Source organism: Centruroides sculpturatus, unplaced genomic scaffold (genome assembly GCF_000671375.1).
Source record: "Centruroides sculpturatus isolate CEXI.00-Female unplaced genomic scaffold, Cexi_2.0 scaffold412, whole genome shotgun sequence".
NCBI lineage: Eukaryota > Metazoa > Arthropoda > Arachnida > Scorpiones > Buthidae > Centruroides > Centruroides sculpturatus.
Window position 1 is genome coordinate 287,305 of NW_019384903.1, and position 4,637 is coordinate 291,941.

Sequence of the window (4,637 nt, forward strand, 5' to 3'; positions counted from 1 at the left end):
GCTATGTCTATAATGTATGTGATTTTATTGTGTTTGTCAATGAGTGTGATGTCTGGTCTGTTGTGGTAAATTATTTTATCTGTGATTATGGCTCTGTTGTAATACAGTTTGTGCGTGTTGTTTTCCAATACTGTCTGTGGAATGTATTTGTAGTATGGTTCGTGGATGTCTAATAATTTGTGTTTGTTTGCAAGTTCTTGGTGTATTATATTTGCTACTTGATTATGACTATGTAAATAATTTGTCTGTGCCAAGAGCTTGCAACTAGAAGTGATGTGTTGTATAGTTTCTGGCATGATGTGTCATTTTCTGCATGTGTCATTTGTGAGTGTCGTATCTTTGAGTATGTGTTTTCTGTAGTTTTTAGTATTTTTGACCTGATCCGGTATGGCAATCACGAATCCTTCCGTCTCCCCAAAGAGGCATCCCCGAGCTAACCAGCCGTTTGATGCAGTTTTGTTAACAAATTCTTGGGCCAGGACATAGGGATACCTGCTATGGAGTGCCTTTCGAACCCATGGTGTCTATGCATTTTATACGTTGTGTCGTGAGTGTAAATTTAATTAATTAATGTTATAATATTTGAGTCTGCTAGAGTTACTGCTTTATATAACTGTGATGTTTCTTGTTTTCTGTAGAAAAACTTTTAGTGTCTGTATTTGTTTGTAGTGAAGATTTACTATGTCAATCAGGCCACGTCCACCATCTTTACGTGGAAGGGTTAATCTTTCTATAGCAGATTTACAATGATGTTGTTTATGCTTAATAAGTGTTCTTGTTTTCCTTTGGAGTTGCTCAAGATCTGTGTGAGTCCAATGTATAACTCAAAAACACTAAGTGAGTACTAGAACACGAGTGTTTATTGCTTTAACTGTGTTCTTCTGGGAATAACGTTTAACCTACTTTGGTATTTTTTAATTAATCTTTCCTTTATTTGTGTATGTTCTGTTAGCTTGACCTGTTGCAATCCTAAATACTTGTAGAACTCGCTCTCTTCCAAGGATTCAATAACATCTCCATTTCCAAGTGCAAAATCTTCTTTCTTGAAAACTCCTTTTTCTATGTGAAGTGTTTTGCATTTGTTTAAGGCCAACTCCATTTGTATGGCCGTGGTGTATGAATGTGTGATTTAAAGGAGTTGAAGTAGTTTTTGGGTGGATGCATAATGTTTTATGTCCTCCATGTACATGAGATGTGACAATGTAAACTGTATTGTTTTTTTATGTCTGATATCGTAACCATATAGTGAGTTGTTTAACATGTTTAGATAATGGGTTCAGGGTTGAACAGAACCAGATAGGACTCAAGGAATCTCTGAAAAATTCCTTTCCTAATGAATATTTAGTTTGTTTGTATGGAAGTGTTACTAACCTCGAGATGTAGTGTTGTTCTCCAGTGCTGCATAGTGTTTTGGAAGAATGCAATGAGTGATGGATGTATTTTGTACATGTGTAGAATATGTAGCAGCCAACTATGTGGAACACTGTCGAATGCTTTTCTGTAGTCTATATATGCCCCATGTGTATGTTTTTGTGTTGTTTGTGTACTTGCCGTAGAATGACTGAATCTATGAGTAATTGTTTTTTGCATCCCCTGTGATTTCTACAACAGCCTTTTTGTTGTTCCGTAAGAATGTCGTGTTCTTCAACATGTTTGTATATTTTGTTTGCAATGCAGGATGTCAATAATTTGTAGAGTGTTGGAAGACACGTGATTGGTCTATGTTTTGTGAGGTCTGTGGTGTTGTTGTTTTTAGGTTTCATGTAGGTGATGCCCTGAATAAGAAATTTTGGCATGTCTTATGGCATGTCACACTCATTTTTATATTTCTGGATATGAAACGTAGATTGTTTTTAGTTTGGTAACGACAGTATTGTTTTAAATATAGCTAAAGAACTAAGTAAAAAGTTCCATCATCTAAGAACGACGTTTCTTCGAACAAAAAAAGTAGAAGACAGCGGGCGAAGTGGGTGTAGTGAGAACGATATATTATTTTCATTTGGCCAAGTTTTAAACAGCATTAACGTTTTCTCTTATTTTTGTCTTCGTATATTCTCGCCAGCTCTAACAAAATTATCGCCGTTTTTCTTCTATTTATTGCAGAAAATGAACTATTTGCCATTTTAATAAGAAAAGTAGCTAAAATTCCGTAAATATTCTCAAGTAGAACGTAAAATGTCGGTAAACTCACGAAAGTAGTCAAAAACAAGCTACTGTAATTTTATTGGTTTATTATAGAGCCAGGGTGGCCAAGCTCCTTGATAGTCCGAGCCATTTTTCAAAATTTGAAATTTTTCGCGAGCCGCAATTAAATACGTATTAAAAAGGTATGCAAAAAATTCCAGAATACAAATTATATCCGTAGCAAGAGTGATACAAATTGTTTCCTCCAGGGCACAATGTCAACTGTCCGTTGTAGTGACAGTTTACAAATTCAAAATCGGTCTGGAGTCGGTCGATAACGGACGATTACGCCACTGTTTATGTTCGTTCGCGCAGTTTTCCACGAGTCATATCATTCTTAACTTGGACGGAAATTTGTTACAACGTTGCACTTAGTCTTTCATATTTGTTGTTAGTAATTTAAAAGACATTTTGAAACACATACGGAACGATAATAATTTTTTTAAAATATAATAACACAAAAAATGAAAAGGGAACTCGGGTACATTTATCGAGAGCCACAAATAATCCTTCAAAGAGCCGCATGTGGCTCGCGAGCCGCAGGTTGGCCACCTCTGTTATAGAGTCAGGTGTTTCCGAGTTGCAACGTCAACGAAAAATGTGTTGCAGTTGCGGTGGCGAGCGCGGCTGGAAATCGCTTAATACGAACAAATTATAGTGTCAATTATAAATATTTTCCTTAAAGTTTAAAATGCCGGTAATTTTGTGTGGGACACAGGCCATTTCCAGGCCCTAAGCTGAACTCTGCCAGGCTCCTTACCAACCTGTCAGAATTTTAGAAATCAATCGCAAAACGAAAAAAATTAACATAAACGCGTAAATCAAACACTACACGAAGTAAAATGTAAAGTATATTTTGTTGGTTTGTAAAAAACATTTTTATTACAAAATTTGACTGCGATTTTCTTATTTGTAGAAATTTTTCACACTCGTTGGAACTAGGGTTGCCACCTCATAACTTAGTCTTTCCCGGAGATAACGATTTAGGAAACCAGAAAACCCCATATGCACACATATACAGTTTTTTATTTATATAAATCCCATAAAAAACAATTAAGCATTAATCACGTGTCATTAAAAGGTTGATTAAAATCGCAATAAAATTTTTTCGAGCGGGTAAAAAACTTTGAATTAAAAACATTCGAAAATAAAAAAAAAATTTTCAAGGGTCCAACAGACCTTTTGTTATGCAATGCTATTTAACCTGCTCGAGTCTGACTCTAACTATATACTATAACTTACCATTAATCATCAACCAACACCAACACTAATCATCAAACTGTCATCTACGTAGGCTATATAATGTCACTCTCAATAGACATCTCCTGACAGAACAGTCACAAGAAAGAGTACAACTACATAGCATGAAGCAGCACTGTGCCTGCGCCAGTTATAGACGTTATGTCTTTAATTAATTAATTAAGCCAACGACCACCACACCAGTAATTTGGTACATGGAAGAAATATACACAACGGTTTGCATATAATTTTGTACATATTCATTTCAACTTGCACAACCCGGAGAAATATTAATTAACCCCGAAGCCCGGAGAGAACTCACTGAATCCCGCAGTCTCCGGGTCAAACCCGGACAGTTGGCAACTCTAGTTGGAACTCGAGGCCCTAAGCAATATCTTAAGGCTGTTATACACCATGGGTTAATCCTTTGAGGCTGCCTGGCCGTGAGGAACTTCCGAATTTCCTATCGCCCAAAACCGAAGAAAACCTCTCAGCAGAGGGTGGGGCAGCTTGCTCCGGGCGCCACTGGCAGAGGGGAGCCTAATGGTTTCCAAGAATAACAAAATTTGTTTCTGGAGGGGGAGGGGGTGCCAATATAGTGTCGCGGCCCAGTGCAGTTATGTTCGCTACGCCATTGTGTTTATTATTACGCCACTGATGTTTATTGGCAACAAATTCTATTAAAACTCGCGGGGAAAAAGTATGCATAAAAGTCTATGGTGTAAATAGTAGTAGTAGTGGTTTGGGTAGCACTGATCACAAAATTAATTTTTCATACGAATAATTTTTTAATGGAATTATTTCAGATTACAAAATTAATTTTTCAAAAGAAATCTTGGGNCCAAATAATAATTTATTGGCCAAATGAATAATAATAATTTATATTGTTAATTTAAATAATAATTAAAATTGTTAATTTGAATGTTTGAAATATGACACACGATAGGGGCGCCTCTAGTGTCCGTTATGAAACGGTTACGGGACGGACACGAAATGAATGGGTTATATATATAGATCCGGACCGACCAGCACCTGAAAAATCCGGGGGCGTTTTCAACCCATCCGAATTCGATCCCAGATCCTCAGAGCATAGGCTACGGCCATAGCCCGTCGGCCATCCGGTCGTCGAGTAAAAACTTACTTAATAAACAACTTCAGAATATTTTTTACAAGTGAATAGAAATGGCCCGAAAGATATCTAGCTCAATAAATTA